This window comes from Balaenoptera borealis (assembly GCF_965194805.1).
Source record: "Balaenoptera borealis genome assembly, chromosome: 21".
Lineage (NCBI taxonomy): Eukaryota > Metazoa > Chordata > Mammalia > Artiodactyla > Balaenopteridae > Balaenoptera > Balaenoptera borealis.
Genome location: NC_138880.1, coordinates 1,341,727 through 1,364,706, shown reverse-complemented (window position 1 = coordinate 1,364,706; position 22,980 = coordinate 1,341,727). Strand labels below are relative to the sequence as shown.

The 22,980-nt window shown below is 39.4% G+C and overlaps 1 long non-coding RNA gene across 3 annotated transcripts in view; it reads right to left on the bottom strand.

The window, feature by feature from the left end:
* Positions 1-22,980, bottom strand: part of LOC309619597 — a 55,219-nt gene that overhangs the window by 11,668 nt on the left and 20,571 nt on the right. Inside the window, exons 2-4 of one of the 3 annotated variants that reach the window (XR_014239070.1) lie at positions 21,272-21,386; positions 17,788-17,877; positions 1,769-1,999 (exon numbers count right to left, since the gene is read on the bottom strand). This is a non-coding gene — a long non-coding RNA (uncharacterized lncRNA). The remainder of the gene's footprint in view (positions 1-1,768; positions 2,000-17,787; positions 17,878-21,271; positions 21,387-22,980) is intronic. The other 2 variants (XR_014239071.1, XR_014239072.1) reach the window with 2 other exon arrangements.

Genomic DNA, 22,980 nt, shown 5'->3' with positions numbered 1-22,980 from the left:
AATGAGTGAAAATTTTTCTCTCCTTTCTTACATTTACACCACCTGTATTAGTCAGAATATTTTGGTGACCCACAAGAGAAATCCTCCTGAAACTTTCTTAAGCAAGAAATGAAAGTACCAGAATGGACAGAAGTTGCTTCCGTCATGGTTGAATTTGGGGATACGTATGATGTCTTAATTTGTCTCTCTGGCCCTCCGCTCTTCTTCTTTCTGTGTGGTTCTCATCTTCAGATGGGTGCACTAGAGCAGGGGCAGGGTGCTGAGTCACCCATGGGCCCTCACTTAACACACTTTTCTTGGCCTGGTGACATAACTACACGGAGCCTTAGTAGGCTGCCTGACAATTTTTTTTTTAACATCTTTATTGGAGTATAATTGATTTACAATGGTGTGTTAGTTTCTGCTTTATAACAAAGTGAATCAGTTATACATACACATATGTTCCCATATCTCTTCCCTCTTGCGTCTCCCTCCCTCCCACCCCTCTAGGTGGTCACAAAGCACAGAGCTGATCTCCCTGTGCTATGCGGCTGCTTCCCACTAGCTATCTATTTTACATTTGGTACTGTATATATGTCCATGCCACTCTCTCACTTTGTCACATCTTACCCTTCCCCCGCCCCGTATCCTCAAGTCCATTCTCTAGTAGGTCTGTGTTTTTATTCCCGTCTTGCCACTAGGTTCTTCATGACCTTTTTTTTTTTTTTTAATGTTATTTTTAATTGCTTGACTTGCCAAAACCCAATACAGAGGTTAGCATCTTGTCCTGCTGGGCCAGGCAGTTCTATGAATAACTACCAGTTAGCTAAACAGCTGGAGCTGGACCACACCTTCTTGTCTCATTTTAAACGTCTTAGTCTCGGCTTATGGAGAGGAAAAATGGACTGGGGAGGTTTCCATGGCATCAGCATCCACTGATGCTGCATTTCAAGCCTGTCATCCAGAATGGCTGCGAAGGGAGACCTGTCCGCCCTGGCGCAGCAGCGGTGCCTGGAGGGAAGCGCCCAGCGCAGCCCAGGAGTTTGGGTTTCCTCCCAGTTCAGGATCCTCCCACACACCCCACTGCAATCACCAGACTCCAACTCAACGGGCTTAACCCTCAGCACTAGAGGTGAGAGCAAAGTACAGAACTCAGTTGTTGCAATTCGGCGTGATTACTAGACTGGATTTCAGTATTTTCAAATGTTTGGCTTTCTTTGTTTTGTTTCCAGCCAAGCCACATTGGTCTGGAATTTGTCACTTTTCTGGTACAATTTATGCAAGACTTTGAGTCTGATTTAAGCCTTAACTTCAGGGAGCCTGAGACCCAAGGGCATCCTTCCCTGACTACGTAGATGACCAGCTTCCCTGCCTGGGATGGGGTAACACTCAGGAGCCCCAACTTCACATTTTCCCTGAGGGTCTTTTACTTACAGACCAACTCTCTAAACCAATTTCTACCCTGATAAAGCCTTTTTGTATTTGAAAACCTACTGTTCCAGGACTTCCCTGGTGGTCCAGCTGTTAAGATTTGGAACTTACACTGCAGGGGGCACAGGTTCGATCCCTGGTCGGGGGAACTAAGATCCTGCATGCCATGCGGCCAAAAAATAAATATAAATATAAATATAAATGTAAATAAATTTTAAAAGCACTTAAAAAAAGAAAACCTACTGTTCCTCCCCAAAATTCCCCTCGGGCTTAGCCCTCTGCCCCTTCTCCATCCCACTCCCCCGCCCTCCTTGGGAGGGGTCCCCACCCTCACTGCCTCACAGGGTGCCCAAGTCACCTTTGGTTTTACGGTTGCTGGGAGGCGGGTGAGGGAATATTCCAGAAGCTGTCACAGTGGAGCCAGGGGACAGCAGAGCACACCTGTGGCAGGGGCCGGGCCCCTCTACCCCTGTGGTTGCAGGTGAGGGCGTCTGTGGCAGAGTCAGGTTTCCACTGGTGTGAACTGGTATGAACTGGTGTGGACTTCACTTCACTGGCACTGGCTCTGGGTGTAGGCAGCTTGAATTTTCTAACCACATGGAAAATGAGAGACCACGGGGAAAAAAATAACAGCAGGATCAGACTGGGAGAAGATATTTGCAGAATATAAACCAAACATGGTCTCTTATCTAGAGGATACAGGGAAAGGAAAAATAAAGGAAGTCCAATTGGGAAAAAAGAGAGAAGCAAATCCAAACAACAGTAACAACAAAAAACAGGCAATTCAAGAAGAAGAACCCAGAAGGCTAATCAGCATATGAAGATACATACGATGTCAGTGGTATTGAGAAGTGAGGCAAAACAAGAATATACCCCTTTATACTGGCTAGAAGGGCAGAAAGCAGAAAGCTGACGATGCTGGGAGCCCGTGGGGTTATGGGAACAGCAATGGAAGTGTGGCTTGCTGCAGTGATTCTAGAGAACCATGCGGTGGTACTTGGTGGAATCAGGTGGTCGCTCAGCCTGTACCCAGTCCCCTCCAGAAGAGCAATTCTCACGCCCGCCCACAAGGGGGCAGGTACGAGGATGTTCACTGAAGCATTGGTTGGAGGGGGATTTGGAGTTAACCTAGGTGTCCATAGCAGAGGGAGTGGATAAGAAAAATGTGGTAGATTACACTAGGGACTTCTCTGCAGCAGTGAGAAGCAATGAACCAGATGTGCATGCAGCAGCGTGGATGCCTTACAAAAATAGTAAGAAACAGAATGACAATACAGAATACCCTTATGTAAATTAATTATACATGCACAGTAGTGCTAATGCTTACACAACACAGTGACTATGCCAAAAACCACTGAACTGTACATGCTAAAATGGTGAATTATATGACACGTGAATTATATCTCAAAATACACATGCACATAAAACAACAGTAAATGTTTTCATACGAGCAAATAAAAAAAATACTTAGCATCTCAAACACATCAGGATGCTTGCCTATGCAGGTTAGGAAAGAGGGAGTAAAAACGGGGGCAAAAGTGAATAAAAGAGTAAAGCTTGCGGCTTCCCTGGTGGTCCAGTGGTAAAGAATCTGCCTGCCAATGCAGGGGACCCGGGTTCCAGCCCCGTTCGGGAAATTGAGACCCCACATGCCACAGGGCAACTAAGCCTGCGCGCCACAACTATTGAGCTCGCGCGCCCCAATGAGAGAGCCCGTACGCCACAACTAGAGAGAGAAAACTTGAAGGCCGAAACTAGAGAGAAGCCCAAGCACTGCAACAGAGACCGTGCGTTATAACAAAAAGATGCCACGCGCCTCCACGAAGATCCCGCGTGCCGCAACTAAGACCCGACGCAGCCAAAGGAATAAGGACAATTAAAAAATAAAATGAATATTTAAAAAAATTTTTTTTAAAAAGAACAAAGCTTTGTGCAGTCAATGGTTAAAAAGCCGGGTGGTGGGTCAGTGAGGACTCTGGCCCAGCACAGCTGGGGGACCCCAAGGCCAGCCTCCACAGAGGGCCTCCTCTTGCCCACTCACCCGGCACCTCCTGGAAAACAGCTCGTCTTCAGAATGCACATCCACTTCTTTCCCAGCCTTCTCCAGTGTTGAGGCCAAGCTCCTTTCCACACCAAAAAAGCCTGGTCTCTCCTTTTCTTTCATAAGAGCTCTTGATTCTAGATTAGGAAAAGCCCTGATTGTCAAGAAACATTGAGCAGTTTTCCTTCCTCGTGGACAAAGAGGAGTGACTCAGCATTGAGATATCATAATTCTCTGCTCTCCCTTGCCTGGAAGGGAAGCGAATGTTTACTTCTTCGTGGGACAAACCGTTTCCAAGGGAACAGAGACACTGAGTTCAGTTCTCCATCCAAACATCCTTCATACCTGCTTACGCACGGAATAGAGATCCACTCAAACTGCCCTAGGCCAAGAAAAGGAGTTTACTCTAGTGTACAGGAGCATCTCTTGGAACTCAGAGGTTGAAATGTAGTCACACTTCAAGAAGAAAATAAAACAGGAAGCTGGAGAGTTGCCAGGAGCCAAGGATTCAGTCTTCTGCCCTTCCCCCATACCTCTCCATCCCCCCTCCTTCCCTCTCTTTCTCCCCACTTTACTTTTTCATGCACAAGGTAGGATATAGGTTTCCCCACAGTTGGAACAACCAGAGGAGAGCAGAGCTCCATATGTCACTGAGCCTCAATACCGAGTTCCTGGGAGAAAAAACTTGTTTGGCCCAACTTGGATGTGTTCATTCAGCTCTTGGGGAGGTGGGAGCAGGTGTGGCATGGGAGTGGAAAGCAAAGTCACATACTACAAAAACCCACCCTGGGGGGGAGATGACAATTCTCAAAGAAGGGGTTCAAGTTGGCCAGACAGCTCCAGAAGGAGTCTACTGAAATGTTTACAAAAATCTATCATGTATTAATCAGAAATAAAAACTCCATTTAATTTAAAAAAAAATTTTATTGGAGCCTAGTTGCTTTTCAATATTGTGTTAGTTTCAGGTGTACAGAAAAGTGATTCAGTTATGCATATACATATATTCAGTCCTTTTCAGATTCTCTTCCCATATAGGTTGTTACAGAATATGGAGTAGGGTTCCCTGTGCTATACAGTAAGTCCTTGTCGGTTATCTATTTTACATATAGTAGTTTGTATATGTCAATCCCAAACTCCTAATTTATCCCTCCCTCTCACGTTTTCCCTTTGGTAACCATAAGTTTGTTTCCGAAATCTGTGAGTCTGTTTCTGTTTTGTAAGTAAGTTCATTTATATATGTTTTTAATATAAATTTATTTATTTATTTTTGGCTGTGTTGGGTCTTCATTGCTGCACGGGGGCTTTCTCTAGTTGGGGTGAGCAGGGGCTACTCTTCGTTGCGGTGCGCGGGCTTCTCATCACCACGGCTTCTTTTGCTGTGGAGCATGGGCTCTAGGGGCGCGGGCTTCAGTAGTTGTAGCACGCGGGGTCACTAGTTGTGGCTCATGGGCTCTAGGGTGCAGGCTCAGTAGCTGCAGTGCATGGGCTTAGTTGCTTAGATCCCACATGTGGGATCTTCCCGGACCAGGGCTCGAACCTGTGGCCCCTCCATTGGCACCAGATTCTTAACCACTGCGCCACCAGGGAAGCCCTCATTTATATTATTTTTTTAAAAATTAGATTCCACATATGAAAACTCCATTAATTTTCAAAAGCCAGAATCATATAGGCCACTTTCTGTTGTCACAATACAATCATTTTAAAAATTAAAATAGAAGATTCAGTGAAAAACAGTCAAAAATCATTTAAAACACTCCAATTATGGAATCAGGCCAAAACAATATTTAAGAAAATTCATTACTTGAAATGACTTCGTTATTAATTAGGAAAAAGTTAAAATAAATACATCAAGAATTCTCCTCAAGAAATTAGTACAGAAATAGCAAAAAAATATGTATTTTTTAAATCTGAGGAAAGCAGAAGGAAGAAATTGAGAAAGATAAGAGCTAAAATAATGAATTTAAAAATGCAAAAATGATAGAATTAAATTCAAGAGCCATTTCTCGGGCTTCCCTGGTGGCGCAGTGGTTGAGAGTCTGCCTGCCGGTGCGGGGGACACGGGTTCGAGCCATGGTCTGGGAGGATCCCACATGCCGCGGAGCCACAATTGCTGGGCCTGCGCGTCTGGAGCCTGTGCTCCCCAACAGGAGAAGCCGCGACGGTGAGAGGCCCGCGCACCGCGATGAAGAGTGGCCCCCGCTTGCCGCAGCTGGAGAAAGCCCTCGCACAGAAACGAAGACCCAACACAGCCATAGATAGATAAATAAATAAATAATTAAAAAAAATAAAAGAGCCATTTCTCTGAAAACAACAAACAACAATAGACATACCTCTAGCAAGTACAGTTCTGAAAAATAAACATATAACATTAAATATTAGAAAGGAGACATGTAGAAGAGATTTGATAAGTATAAGAGAAGGCCTTCTACAAATTAACATTAATATATTTGAAAAGTTGAAGAAAATAAATGATTTTTACATAAATGACCAAAATTAATGCAAAAAGGAGTAGCAGAACTGAACAGAGCAGTAACTTTGAAAGAGATGAAATTGTCATTTAAAAAAACTGCCAGGGATTAAGAATCTGCCTGCCAGTGCAAGGGACATGGATTCGAGCCCTGGTCCGGGAAGATCCCACATGCCGCAGAGCAACAGAGCCCATGCACCACAACTACTGAGCCTGTGCTCTAGAGCCCGCGAGCCACAACTACTGAGCCCGTGTGCCACAACTACTGAAGCCCGCATGCCTAGAGCCTGTGCTCCACAGCAAAAGAAGCCACCACAATGAGAAGCTCGCGCACCGCAACAAAGAGTAACCCCCGCTCGCTGCAACTAGAGAAAGCCCGCGCGTAGCAACGAAGACCCAACACAGTCAAAAGTAAAATAAATAAATTTATTTAAAAAACTGACAGGGACTTCCCTGGGGGCGCAGTGGATAAGACTCCATGCTCCCAACGCAGGGGGCCCAGGTTCGACCTCTGGTCAGGGAACTAGATCCCACATGCACGCCGCAACTAAGACCCGGTGCAACCAAATAAATAAAAAAACAAGTAAAAATTTAAAAACTGTCAGTGAAACAGGTACATATTCCAGCCAGCCCAACAGCTGAGTCTCTTCAAACTTTCTAGGAGTAGATAGCGTAAATATTACTTAAAATCATGGAGAACACAGAAAAAGATGAATGATCTCCCATTCACTGGGACCATGTTCAACTTCATACAGTTAGACAATGAAGCCCAGGGTGAGTGTTTCACACTTCGAGACAGCCCCCTTTTTTGGCATGTGTGCTGGGAGGTGGGTGAATTGAGAATTTAGTCCACATGGGGTTGGTTCCCTCCTTCAGGACGGGGGCTGACTACAGTTGTGGTTGTACCAAGAATTTAGTGTTTTGTAAACTTTTTAGACAAATATATATTTTTATATAAAACAGAAGCTGAAAATCTCAAAACAACACCTAACCTTACAGGTAAAGTATGCTGATATTTTCTGTTATTCTATTTCATTTTTTCAAGTGCCAAACAACATACTAAATTAATCTTCTACCATTAATAGGTGACAACCCACAATTTGCAAAACACCTGAGAAACTGGGATCCCCTTAGGAAGTGCCATCCTTGGAGGAATGAGCATTTGTGTACGTGCGTGCCTGTGTTTGTGTGTGTGTGACACACACTTGTTCTCCGAAGGCTGTCGTGTCACAGATATGTTTTGAGTATCTGCTCAACTCACAATCCCCTCTCGGATAATGCCTTTTTCCATCATGGGGGTGAGACCTGTTCCCTTGGTCATGGCCACTCAGACTAGGGCTGGAGCCTGAAGCCAGCTGGATTATGGCTCCTTAGATGCTCATCATGGCTCCTTCACCACGTTAAGCTCATTCGAGAGAGTTTCTAAACTTGCAACCAAAGCAGCTCTCGTTGTACAAGCATAGAAAACATCTCTAAGGTACAAAGTTTGATGCATACTTTAAAAATTCATTATAAATTGCCTTATTAAATATATTATTTGAATTTTCCATTTCAGGGGTTGGCCCACTATGGTCTACAAGTTAAATCCAGCCTGTGGCTTGTTTTTGAATAGCCTACAAACTAAGAAGGATTTTTACATTTTTAAAGGGTTGTTAAAAAAAAAAAAAAAAAAGTAGAAACTGTGACAGAGACAGCATGTGGCCAACAATACCTAAAATATTTATTATGTGCCCCTTTACAGAAAAAGTTTGCCACCCCCTGCTCCCTACCCTTCCTATTTCTCATCTATTTGGTCTGTCAAATATTCAGAGGTTTATGAAACAGTCACACTTCTATTAAGCTTTTGTCAGTTTACACATTGTGCTGCTCTACTAGTCAACACGTAAAAGTTTATGATGAGCATATTTTCTCAGTCCCATTAAATGCTTGGATTCTATTTTGTAAAATAACTTATTGTAATCCTTGCTATAAATATATATATTTTAAACATCTTTATTGGAGTATAATTGCTTTACAATGGTGTGTTAGTTTCTGCTTTATAACAAAGTGAATCAGTTATACATATACATATGTTCCCATATGTCTTCCCTCTTGCATCTCCCTCCCTCCCACCCTCCCTATCCCACCCCCCTAGGTGGTCACAAAGCACCGAGCTGATCTCCCTGTGCTATGCGGCTGCTTCCCACTAGCTATTTTACATTTGGTAGTGTATATATGTCCATGCCACTCTCTCACTTTGTCACATCTCACCCCTCCCCCTCCCCATATCCTCAAGTCCATTCTCTAGTAGGTCTGTGTCTTTATTCCCATCTTGCCACTAGGTTCTTCATGACCTTATTTTTTTTCCCTTAGATTCCATATATATGTGTTAGCATACTGTATTTGTTTTTCTCTTTCTGACTTACTTCACTCTGTATGACAGACTCTAACTCCATCCACCTCACTATAAATACCTCCATTTCATTTCTTTTTATGGCTGAGTAATATTCCATTGTATATATGTGCCACATCTTCTTTATCCATTCATCCGATGATGGACACTTAGGTTGCTTCCATGTCCTCGCTATTGTAAACAGAGCTGCAGTGAACATTTTGGTACATGACTCTTTTTGAATTCTGGTTTTTCTCAGGGTATATGCCCAGTAGTGGGATTGCTGGGTCGTATGGTAGTCCTATTTTTAGTTTTTTAAGGAACCTCCATACTGTTCTCCATAGTGGCTGTATCAATTTACATTCCCACCAACAGTGAAAGAGTGTTCCCTTTTCTCCACACCCTCTCCAGCATTTATTCTTTCTAGATTTTTTGATGATGGCCATTCTGACTGGTGTGAGATGATATCTCATTGTAGTTTTGATTTGCATTTCTCTAATGATTAATGATGTTGAGCTTTCTTTCATGTGTCTGTTGGCAATCTGTATATCTTCTTTGGAGAACTGTCTATTTAGGTCTTCTGCCCATTTTTAGATTGGGTTGTTTTTTTGTTATTGAGCTGCATGAGCTGCTTGTAAATCTTGGAGATTAATCCTTTGTCAGTTGCTTCATTTGCAAATATTTTCTCCCATTCTGAGGGTTGTCTTTTGGTCTTGTTTATGGTTTCCTTTGCTGTGCAAAAGCTTTTAAGTTTCATTAGGTTCCATGTGTTTATTTGTGTTTTTATTTCCATTTCTCTAGGAGGTGGGTCAAAAAGGATCTTGCTGTGATTTATGTCATAGAGTGTTCTGCCTATGTTTTCCTCTAAGAGTTTGATAGTGTCTGGCCTTACACTTAGGTGTTTAATCCATTTTGAGTTTATTTTTGTGTATGGTGTCAGGGAGTGTTCTAATTTCATACTTCTACATGTACCTGTCCAATTTTCCCAGCACCACTTATTGAAGAGACTGTCCTTTCTCCACTGTATATGCTTGCCTCCTTTATCAAAGAGAAGGTGACCATATGCGTGTGGGTTTATCTCTGGGCTTTCTATCCTGTTCCATTGACCTATATTTCTGTTTTTGTGCCAGTACCATACTGTCTTGATTACTGTAGATTTGTGGTATAGTCTGAAGTCAGGGAGCCTGATTCCTCCAGCTCCATTTTTCATTCTCAAGATTGCTTTGGCTATTCGGGGTCTTTTGTGTTTCCATACAAATTGTGAAATTTTTTGTTCTAGTTCTGTGAAAAATGCCAGTGGTAGTTTGATAGGGATTGCATTGAATCTGTAGATTGCTTTGGGTAGTAGAGTCATTTTCACAATGTTGATTCTTCCAATCCAAAAACATGGTATATCTCTCCATCTATTTGTATTATCTTTAATTTCTTTCATCAGTGTCCTATAATTTTCTGCATACAGGTCTTTTGTCTCCTTAGGTAGGTTTATTCCTAGATATTTTATTCTTTTTGTTGCCATGGTAAACGGGAGTGTTTTCTTAATTTCACTTTCAGATTTTTCATCATTAGTATATAGGAATTCAAGAGATTTCTAAATTTTGGGTCCTAGAAGAAGAAGAGAAAAAGAAAGGGACTGAGAAAATATTTGAGGAGATTATAGTTGAAAACTTCCCTAATATGGGAAAGGAAATAGTTAATCAAGTCCTGGAAGCACAGAGAGTTCCATACAGGATAAATCCAAGGAGAAACACGCCAAGACACATATTAATCAAACTATCAAAAATTAAATATAAAGAAAACATATTAAAAGCAGCAAGGGAAAAACAACAAATAACACACAAGGGAATCCCCATAAGGTTAACAGCTGATCTTTCAGCAGAAACTCTGCAAGCCAGAAGGGAGTGGCAGGATATACTTAAAGGGATGAAGGAGAAAAACCTACAACCAAGATTAATCTACCCAGCAAGGATCTCATTCAGATTTGATGGAGAAATTAAAACCTTTACAGACAAGCAAAAGCTGAGAGAGTTCAGCACCACCAAACCAGCTTTACAACAAATGCTAAAGGAACTTCTCTAGGCAAGAAACACAAGAGAAGGAAAACACCTACAATAACAAACCCAAAACATTTAAGAAAATGGGAATAGGAACATACATATCGATAATTACCTTAAATGTAAATGGATTAAATGCTCCCACCAAAAGACACAGACTGGCTGAATGGATACAGAAACAAAACCCATATATATGCTGTCTACAAGAGACCCACTTCAGACCTAGAGACACATACAGACTGAAAGTGAGGGGATGGAAAAAGATATTCCATGCAAATGGAAATCAAAAGAAAGCTGGAGTAGCAATTCTCATATCAGACAAAATAGACTTTAAAATAAAGACTATTACAAGAGACAAAGAAGGACACTATATAATCATCAAGGGATCGATCCAAGAGGAAGGTATAACAATTGTAAATATTTATGCACCCAACATAGGAGCACCTCAATACGTAAGGCAAATACTAACAGCCATAAGAGGGGAAATCGACAGTAACACAATCATAGTAGGGGACTTTAACACCCCACTTTCACCAATGGACAGATCATCCAAAATGAAAATAAATAAGGAAACACAAGCTTTAAATGATACATTAAACAAGATGGACTTAATGCATATTTATAGGACATTCCACCCAAAAACAACAGAATACACATTTTTCTCAAGTGCTCATGGAACATTCTCCAGGATAGATCATATCTTGGGTCACAAATCAAGCCTTGGTAAATTTAAGAAAATTGAAATTGTATCAAGTATCTTTTCCGACCACAACGCTATGAGACTAGATATCAATTACAGGAAAAGATCTGTAAGAAATACACATGGAGGCTACACAATACACTACTTAATAACGAAGTGATCACTGAAGAAAACAAAGGGGAAATCAAAAAATACCTAGAAACAAATGACAATGGAGACACGACGACCCAAATCCTATGGGATGCAGCAAAAGCAGTTCTAAGAGGGAAGTTTATAGCAATACAAGCCTACATAAAGAAACAGGAAACATCTTGAATAAACAACCTAATCTTGCACCTAAAGCAATTAGAGAAAGAAGAACAAAAAAACCCCAAAGCTAGCAGAAGGAAAGAAATCATAAAGATCAGATCAGAAATAAATGAAAAAGAAATGAAGGAAACAATAGCAAAGATCAATAAAACTAAAAGCTGGTTCTTTGAGAAGATAAACAAAATTGATAAACCATTAGCCAGACTCATCAAGAGAAAAAGGGAGAGGACTCAAATCAATAGAATTAGAAACGAAAAAGGAGAAGTAACCACTGACACTGCAGAAATACAAACGATCATGAGAGATTACTACAAGCAACTCTATGCCAATAAAATGGACAACCTGGAAGAAATGGACAGATTCTTAGAAATGCACAACCTACCGAGACTGAACCAGGAAGAAACAGAAAATATGAACAGACCAATCACAAGCACTGAAATTGAAAGTGTGATTAAAAATCTTCCAACAAACAAAAGCCCAGGACCAGATGGCTTCACAGGCAAATTCTATCAAACATTTAGAGAAGAGCTAACACCTATCCTTCTCAAACTCTTCCAAAATATTGCAGAGGGAGGAACACTCCCCAACTCATTCTATGAGGCCACCATCACCCTGATACCAAAACCAGACAAAGATGTCACAAAGAAAGAAAACTACAGGCCAATATCACTGATGAACATAGATGCAAAAATCCTCAACAAAATACTAGCAAACAGAATCCAACCGCACATTAAAAGAATCATACACCATGATCAAGTGGGGTTTATTCCAGGAATGCAAGGATTCTTCAATATACTTAAATCAATCAACGTGATACATCATATTAACAACTTGAAGGAGAAAAACCATATGATCATCTCAATAGATGCAGAGAAAGCTTTTGACAAAATTCAACACCCATTTATGATAAAAGCCCTGGAGAAAGTAGGCATAGAGGGAACTTTCCTCAACATAATAAAGGCCATATATGACAAACCCACAGCCAACATTGTCCTCAATGGTGAAAAACTGGAACCATTTCCACTAAGATCAGGAACAAGACAAGGTTGCCCATTCTCACCACTGTTATTCAACATAGCTTTGGAAGTGTTAGCCACAGCAATCAGAGAAGAAAAAGAAATAAAAGGAATCCAAATCGGAAAAGAAGAAGTAAAGCTGTCATTGTTTGCAGATGACAAGATACTATACATAGAGAATCCTAAAGATGCTACCAGAAAACTACTAGAGCTAATCAATGAATTTGGTAAAGTAGCAGGATACAAAAGTAATGCACAGAAATCTCTTGCATTCCTATATACTAATGATGAAAAATCTGAAAGTGAAATTAAGAAAACACTCCGGTTTACCACTGCAACAAATAGAATAAAATATCTAGGAATAAAGCTACCTAAGGAGACAAAAGACCTGTATGCAGAAAATTATAGGACACTGATGAAAGAGATTAAAGATGATACAAATAGATGGAGAGATATACCATGTTCTTGGATTGGAAGAATCAACATTGTGAAAATGACTCTACTACCCAAAGCAATCTACAGATTCAATGCAATCCCTATCAAACTACCACTGGAATTTTTCACAGAACTAGAACAAAAAATTTCACAATTTGTATGGAAACACAAAAGACCCCGAATAGCCAAAGCAATCTTGAGAACGAAAAATGGAGCTGGAGGAATCAGGCTCCCTGACTTCAGACTATACCACAAATCTACAGTAATCAAGACAGTATGGTACTGGCACAAAAACAGAAATATAGGTCAATGGAACAGGATAGAAAGCCCAGAGATAAACCCACGCACATATGGTCACCTTCTCTTTGATAAAGGAGGCTAGCATACACAGTGGAGAAAAGACAGCCTCTTCAATAAGTGGTGCTGGGAAAATTGGATAGGTACATGTAGAAGTATGAAATTAGAACACTCCCTCACACCATACACAAAACTAAATTCAAAATGGATTAAAGACCTAAGTGTAAGGCCAGACACTATCAAACTCTTAGAGGAAAACATAGGCAGAACACTCTATGACATAAATCACAGCAAGATCCTTTTTGACCCACCTCCTAGAGAAATGGAAATAAAAACACAAATAAACACATGGGACCTAATGAAACTTAAAAGCTTTTGCACAGCAAAGGAAACCATAAACAAGACCAAAAGACAACCCTCAGAATGGGAGAAAATATTTGCAAATGAAGCAACTGACAAAGGATTAATCTCCAAGATTTACAAGCAGCTCATGCAGCTCAATAACAAAAAAACAAACCCAATCTAAAAATGGGCAGAAGACCTAAATAGACAGTTCTCCAAAGAAGATATACAGATTGCCAACAGACACATGAAAGAAAGCTCAACATCATTAACCATTAGAGAAATGCAAATCAAAACTACAATGAGATATCATCTCATACCGGTCAGAATGGCCATCATCAAAAAATCTAGAAAGAATAAATGCTGGAGAGGGTGTGGAGAAAAGGGGACATTCTTGCACTGTTGGTGGGAACGTAAATTGATACAGCCACTATGGAGAACAGTATGGAGGTTCCTTAAAAAACTAAAAATAGGACTACCATACGACCCAGCAATCCCACTACTGGGCACATACCCTGAGAAAACCAGAATTCAAAAAGAGTCATGTACCAAAATGTTCATTGCAGCTCTATTTACAATAGCCAGGACATGGATGCAACCTAAGTGTCCATCATCGGATGAATGGATAAAGAAGATGTGGCACATATATACAATGGAATATTACTTAGCCATAAAAAGAAATGAAATGGAGGTATTTGTAATGAGGTGGATGGAGTTAGAGTCTGTCATACAGAGTGAAGTAAGTCAGAAAGAGAAAAACAAATACAGTATACTAACACATATATATGGAATCTAAGGAAAAAAGAAAAAAGGCCATGAAGAACCTAGTGGCAAGACGGGAATAAAGACACAGACCTACTAGAGAATGGACCTGAGGATATGGGGAGGGGGAGAGGTGAGATGTGACAGGGTGAGAGAGTGGCATGGACATATATACACTACCAAATGTAAAATAGATAGCTAGGGGGAAACAGCCGCATAGCACAGGGAGATCAGCTCAGTGCTTTGTGACCACCTAGAGGGGTGGGATAGGGAGGGTGGGAGGGAGGGAGATGCAAGAGGGAAGAGATATGGGAACATATGTATATGTATAACTGATTTACTTTGTTATAAAGCAGAAACTAACACACCTTTGTAAAGCAATTATACTTCAATAAAGATGTTTTAAAAAAAATGTTGACCCTGATTTATCTAAGTAGTGGCAGTTCATTTAAATTTTATGTTTTTCTTTGTAGTTTTCCCCTTTTTTCAAACATCTTGCAATAAGAAGTTTCACAGTGAAAAAAAAAGTTGTTGCTAAAAATCAGGTTAACTAAAATGCCTATTGTGCTACTGTGAGTCATTTAAATTCATCAGTACTCTTAGAAAACTTTCAATAACAAGAGATATGTGTTCCAGGAGGACAGTTACCATTAGAATATTTATCTCATTTGGAGAAGATCATCCAATAGAAATCCCCTCAACCTTACTGGAATAAATGCACTAGAAAAGTTTAGTCACTAGAAGACATGCCTTGAAAACATTAAAGCATTTACAACTTAAACTGCTGCAGTTGAATATAATTCCAAAGATACTCAAATTTTAGAAATGTAAGGCTAGCATGATATCACCTGACCCGAGTAAAAGCAATGGTTTCCTCCTTGGCTCTTGCATCAGATGTCAATTCCCACCCTTGCCCCACTTCCACCTGCTCTAGTTTTTAATCACACTGGTGGATCTCAAAATATTTCCCTATGAAAATAAAAGGTATAGAAAATTATCGTTGGTTTTTGATACGATAATTTAATAGGGCTACATGGATTAGGCTGAAGATGATCTTAAAATAAAGAAAAAATATTGCTAGGTAAATTAAAGGAGAAAACTAGGAGATATGATTAAATTACTGAGGGATTATTTTAAAGTTTTTAAGACACTGTAGGAAAACCGATGAAGTTTTCCAATTAATTATATCTATTCATTAGCACAGGTTCGGCATTACTTCAAATTTCTGTTGGGAAAGCAGCTCCAGTTGCTATATACAATACAAAAAAACATTTAAAAAACATCTTAGTCACACTGACCTCTTCTTGATTAGTCCTAATATATCAGATTTTAATATGTGCAAAGTCTTCCCAATAAAATGGGTAAGTTGTGATGTATTAAAAGGAATACAATGCATCTTTTTCTAAAACAAGAAAACTAATTATACATATGTGTATATATACACACCCACATATATATATTAAATTATACACACACATACACCATACACACAAGCAGAGAACCCCAAATTAGATAGAACTGGCCAATAAAGTAGATAATATCTCCCTGGAAGTCACAGAAATGCAAAATAAGACAATGTTATTAATTAAGTAGAAAACTGGAACACAAAATTACATATAAAATTATATAATTATATGTTAAGTTTTGTGTGCATTTGTGTGTGTCAAAAACCGAATGAAACATACTAACATATTAACTGGTTGGGGTTATGGATGTTTAGAGATTAATGTTTTTTCATTTGAAAATTTCCTCATAGAAAATGGTCGTGTATTATTGTGTATTATTTTTATAAGAAGAATTTACTTCGAATTTCTAAAAAGGTATAACAGATATATGCTTGCATAAACTGTCAACAGAGTCTATTCTAATTCTGAAACAAGTTGAAAAAATATTTTCTCAAGACATTCGGCAAGTATCACCTAAAATTAAATAGACAAGTCACCTAACTTTGTGTTCAGCTTGGCTTTCTTCATTTTCTGTAATAACCACAGTTTTGGAACAAATTCCTATCAAAGGTTCAGACCTAAACAAAAACTACTGAGTAAAAAACACATCTGTTTTGGCTTTTTCTCCGAATAGTTCCCAGTATTTGTTAAAATTGAGATCTTTATATCAAACTACACGCACAAATAAACCCTACCAGGACCAAGTGTTACAAAATACAGCATGAGGCAAAGCAAATATATTTCACGACAATAAACTAGGTACCTTCAGGAACAACTTCATTTCTTTTAAGCCATCGTGATAAAACTGCCAATAAAATCATGTCCAGCTTTTTATTCTACAATGTTTTGAATTTCCCTAAAAACATCAAAATATTTCCTATTTCCTCAGTTAATAACCATTTCTATATTCTGACATGGCACTTTATGTGGGCAGTAAAGAAATATTAAAGCAAGCAGAGGATTGATTAAAAGCAGTGACTAATGTCGGAGAGAGCTGGGTCTGAATCTTCAGTCCTGACTCCTAATTTTATGGTCATTAGAAATTCCTTAACTCCCCCTGAACATTACCTTTCTCACACATAAAATGACAGTAGTAATATTACACCACAGAATTGGAAGGTTAAGTCAGACCACGTATATATAACTCTTAAATTACTATATCAATTATATTAAGCAAGCAAAACTATGCTAACTAAAAGAAAACAGCCAATGGTATTGATTCCCAAGGAAATGGAGGGAAGTAATGAAGGAATCCTTCAGCCTTTGAATAATAGTCAAGTTTTTCTGTTTGTTTAACCTATTTCCATCTGAATAAGTCAAAGGCGAAAAAGAAATCAATCATGAAGTCCAGTCTGGAGATAATTCAAGAAATCAAGAGATTATATTACAACTAAGTCATGCAACTCAGGTGGAATCAGTAAATAGATTTTAAAACAAACTGGGTCTGGGTAATAAGTAGGAAAACAATACTGTTGCATAGGTCTCTTGGGTCTTTGCTGAGATCCACAAATTCTCACAACTTCCGGTGACTAAACAACTGCCTATCACTTCCCTAAGGAATGGGAAATAAAAGCAATAGGAATAATTAAACTTGGTCCATGACCAAAGGTAGAGTAACAATCTCTAGAAAAGAAGCTTACTGGTCAATACTCTTCAACCTCAAATTTGATTTCTCACTGAGATACCAAGAAAAGTGTTTGAGTTTGGCAATCCCAAGAAACTGACATTTTCATGTCAATTATGATACAGTTTGGACCTTACCAAGTTTCTAAATGTACATGTTGTAAAAAAAAAAAAAAAAAAAGGCATACCACAGAAATAGATGTGGGTTGTGGCAAATCGCTATGTTAGAACACTGAGCCTGATTCCATTTCAGCCAGATACTTTATATTCTGCTCAAATTCAGTCTGTCTCAGATATTTACTGAGAATAACATTAAATTAACACCAGGTTGGGGGCGAAGGGTTTAGCCTTACTGACCCATACAATAACTGGTCTTGAGAACACTAGGAACACTGTTGATTCTGTACCCCTTATACTCACTGAAAGAAACCAACATTTCCAGGGAAGTCAAGACCAATTTGTCTTGCCCAATGCTTAGAACAAGGAATTACAAAAGGACAGTTTAGAATATACTCCACCTTCCTGGGTCATGTGTTGCTGTCATCAAAGGAAAAATTCTTTTTTTCCTCTTTTGGAGGAGAGGGGGTGAACAGGTGGTGGTTGTTTACCTGAATACAGAATAGACTAGTATGAATGAAATAGAATGAAAAGATGGTTGAGAAAATACATAAATAGAAAAGTCTGAGCTGGAAGTTTCTGGTCCCTTTCTTTCCGGTCAGCTTGTACTTTGGTCCTAATGTATATGACAGTGTCCCAAAATGCTTAGTCTACATTCATCAGGATTATGTGCATGTTGCATCTAGAGCACTTAGAGCAAAATTTTTCTTCAAAGAATTTTACCTTTAGGTTGAAAAGAAATATGTTCCTTGTAACATGGTATAGAAAAATATTCCACGAATGGGACTTCCCTGGTGGTGCAGTGGTTAAGAATCCACCTGCCAATGCAGGGGACACGGGTTCAAGCCCTGGTCCAGGAAGATCCCACATGTTCCAGAGCAACTAAGGTCGTGCACCACAACTACTGAGCCTGCGTTCTAGAGCCCACGAGCCACAACTACTGAGCCCAGGTGCCACAACTACTGAAGCCCATGCGCCTAGAGCCTGTGCTCCACAACAAGAGAAGCCACCGCAGTGAGAAGTCTGCGCATCACAAGAAGAGTAGCCCCCGCTCGCCACAACTAGAGAAAGCCTGCGCACAGCAACAAAGACCCAACGCAGCCAAAAATAAATACATAAAATAAATTTATTTTAAAAAAAATTCCACAAAATAAATCTGATCATCAGTGGAATAAAATTTCTATGCTGCCTATTTTATGCCAAGGGCTATTCTAAGTACTGTAAACAAAGGTAAACAAACACAACCTTTGGACCAGAAACCAGGTTCTTCAAATGACACTTGAAAACCTGAGATCCTTTAGGTATTCCATAAAATTTGTTTCTTTAACCCAAATTTCACAAAAAGGCAAAAATAATCATATTCAATCTGAGTAATTTAACCATGAGAAAAGTGCCCAACGCAGAGAAGGTTATACCTAAATATTTGTTTAGTGAATAAAAGACACAAGAGATGAACTGCTACAGCTGGCCAAGACTAGAGCAAGAACAATTATCAGAAATATACAGGTTAAAGAATTTCTCTAGTCAGAAAAAAAAAAAAAGCTAGATATTTTTAAATGTCTGAACGTTTGTTTCGCGGGGTTAGAAGGCAACATAAGGAGAAGTGGTTCAGTGCCCTGGATAGCTCCAGGGAGGCACAGTTTCTCAAGTCCCAGATCTACTTAGTTGCTGGTGTCTTCCAGCTGCAATTTCCCTGTTAAAGGGCTCTGTCATTTTTAAGCCAGATTCATGCCCCATAAAAACAGAGTAGACTCCTCAACCCCATCCTCACCCCGAAACACATGGAACAAATCCGCACACAGAGAAGTCTAGCCTGTTCGTTAAAAAGAGAGTATCTTCTGTCCTGACCAGGGAATAAACCTGTCACTTTAGAAAACTGATCCAGGAAGTCTTACCTCTTGCTGTGTGACAGCTGATCCTGAGAGGGCTCACCGCCCAGATCTAGAGTAAGGGTTTGCCCACGGGATCGATAAAGTAGCTATCTTCTAGTTGAAATAAAACGTATTACCAAACCATAATTCAGTGTTATAAACTCAAATCAATAAATCTCTTTCTGAAGAAGACTCTACCGGAAGCATAGTACCTTTCCATAACATTCACATAAGTGAAGCAACTTACACATGAGCTATGACTACAAAGTCGTGGTAATGATTATAAAGTAACAAGAACTGTAAAGTAAAATGACACCATTTCATATCTCAAAACTATACAGAGCTAAAGTAAAATACTGACAAACAAAAGAGACTCATCTTTACTATTCTACTTATTTTGCTTACCTACTGAGTTCCTAAATCTTTGCTTGTTACTATACCGTAGCAGTCATCTTACGGTTGGACATTTATTTGCATAGTTTCTCCCATTTCTTGGTAGGAGGGATCATGTATCATTCACCATGGCCAATGGTATCCTGGACACAGTAAATGTTCAATAACTGTTTATTGAATTAAACTGAGTTGAAGTAACTAATCTCTGGTTTATGAAACTTCTGTTTTCATAGCGATACGAGTGGGAGCTATCCCAGGACACAATCATGTCACCGTAGAGAAAAAGGAAGAGCTGTTGGTTCTTATAGTAAACGTAACAAAGAGATTTGGGGCATCTGGAAATATTCACCCCATAAAGAATCCTATGAGAGAAAGTAATACAAACCATACCTTCCTTTCTGCTGAGAAATCACAGAAGATTCTATTTATGTTGTATTTTTAAATCCCCAAAGACTGTATTATGAGGGAGAGAAATATAAAAACAATTGAACCCTTGAGGAAAACACAGGTCAAAAGAGATTCCTTTTAAAGAAAGAAAAAGGAGGCAGGGAAGAAAAACAAAGGGGGAGAGGAGGAGGGAGGGAGGGAAGGAGAAAGGACGAAAAGAAAGATGACGCTGTTAAAAGTGATGCTGGAGAGTAATGAAAGTTACGTCTTGACAGATGGTGAGAAGGTTAGGAAAAGCAACACCACCCAAAAACTGTACAAGTAGAAAATAAGCTTATTCTTGTTGGTCCATGGATTATATTACACGGAATAGAGGAATGGTGGGTATGTATGTTTGTTCGTTTGTTTGAAGATTACTTGTTGGGCAAATGCTTCCAGGAAATGCTTTGGGAGAGTTCACTTAGATATCTTGCAACAGACGCTCAACTTCAATAATCTCAAAAACTGCCCAAGTTTTCCAAGGCAAATCCACATTGTATGCTCAGTCTCACCAAATTCATATACGCTGTCCATTTTTATTCTTACGTAAAATTTATCTTACATGAAATTATCAAGTGTTTTAAAATAGTTATTAAGAGTCTGGAGCACTCATGTTAGAAAATTAAGTGTTACCAAGTGAGGCTCCTTTTTTTTTTTTTTTTTGAGGCCCCTTTTTAATTTAGGACGTTTTCCATTTTACTGGGAATCAATTCTGTCTGGTGTTTCTAATCCAGCATGTTAAAAAATCATCCTACAAGGCCTCTGATCTTGTTTAAACACTAAAATTTCACAGTACAGATCCAAATTTCCATAAAAGTGACTCTGCTAGTGAATCCATTTCATTGTCCCCTCCATCTGCAAAGAATAGATTTTTCTTTTCTACCTCAAGAACACCTAATCCTTACATTTTAAGAAACAGTACTTGAGTGCTTTTACTGCCAAAAGTCTATATTACAATATATAGCTGGAATATTCCCCTGTGAGTACTAGTTAGTGCTATTGCTTGTTCACACATGCTTTTTTAATTTCAAGTATGATTAGTTATAGGCAAGTCACTGAATATTTAAATTTGGTACAGATAGGTTTTCAAACTACCTGTGAACAGAAGCCTGTAAATTAGAAGGAGTGTGGGAATATGAGATCTGAGCAGAGCTGTTTAAAATCTGGCTGTTGTAGGTTATGCTCCCTTCCTTACCTGTAACACCTGCTTTCTGCGGAACCAGAAGTCTGTGTCTCCTGTGGCTTAGGTTTTAGACCGGGGTGAGCGTTGTAACAGCCTCACCATAATGTTTGGCATGTTCCAGACTCCCCTGTGGTTGAGAATATGCATAAGTGGAGATGGAGCAGGGAACAGCAGAATCTTCAAAGCCGAGAGAGAAGTCCAGAGACCACAGGGAGACCTCAATGCCCATTACAGGCTTAAAGAAAATAAAAATAAAACTCTAGAATAGTATTGACTTGCTAAAACCCAAAATGAACATAAGTATTAAATTTTTACTAAACTGTAAATCAAACCTTAACAAAAACCTAAGTCATCAGTTTAAAAGGAAACCAAACTGTTGTAATTCTAAACCCAGAGGCAGTAGTGCGGTGTGAGATAAAATGCGTGAGACCAAAAATTGGCAAGTTCTGGATTCTTTTTCCTATTCTGTTTCTTCTGAAATGTACCACCGAGCATATCACTTAACCCTCCTAGACCCTGGATTTCCATTTTTTCATCTGTAAAACAAAGAATCTGGACTAGAAAATAACTAAACTTGCTTCCAGAAATAAACAGGCATTTCATTCCATTTGAACTCAAATCTGACTTGCACTTGAACAGTTCTAAAAAGAGAGAACACTTTGTGTCTTTTATAAATGTGTTATAAGTTTCCCAAGTTAAACTCTAGTTCCTTATGAGGGTAATATGCGTTTTTCTTTCAAAACAATTCCAGATGATAGGAATGAGGACAAAGACCTGAAGAAGTGAAAAAATATATATATATATGAATCTATGTGTGGGTATATGTATCTCCAGTTCCAGAGTATATTCTCATTTTCTTCCAAAATCCTGCAAAGTTATAGAAAGTAGAGCATAAGGGCCAACATAGCGGCTCCTGGCTTGAGGTATGTCTCCTTCGCCACTCCTCTGAGTAAACCAAGGAGTCAGAACATGTCAGCAGCAAGAGAAAGCTTCCTGCAACATCATACGAGAAAAGGCCCATATCAGAGTCTAAAACCAGGCTGCCAAGAATTGCACTTAAGTTGTCGGAACCACAAAGGACAAGGTATCTGCTGCTCCTCTCCTACTGTATTCCATGGTCTTATAATGAGGGACAAAACTACAGCCAGCCTGTACTCAGAGCTGTGGTCCTGCCCTGGCAGCTTGAAATCCTAGTCAGACAGGCCACATGATGCTAATGGAGAAGTCTAAAACATTTAGCAGCGTCAGAAATGAAAAACAGCTCAAGAAAACCCAATGAGGATCCAAGCACTGAGAATGACGTATTTCCTGATGACCAAATCCAAGTTTGGTCCACTGAGACATAGGCCGTCTCTTAGAGTGAAATACCTTAGACAACATTAATTAATATTGGGAGTGATGGTTGTTAAAAAGCAAGGCAGAAGAAATATTCAAAGTTTAATCTCAAGGAACATGTGTAAAGCATAGCTTTGAGAGGAGGTGGCAAACATATAGGTGACTTCCCCGTTCTGTTTATATAGCAAACAGTCCTAATCAGTAACATTAGTCTTTTCTATAGTACCTGGCTCTCAGTTCCACAGTCTTTCTCAACAGCCAGGCCTTACTAATCAACCTGAATTGGCATGAGAAAGAAAACCTATTTACCCCTTTTCCTATAGGAGAAAAGAGCCCTGTGTGTGGAGAACTGTGAAGCCTTGTTAGTCCTTTGGGCTTCACCATTA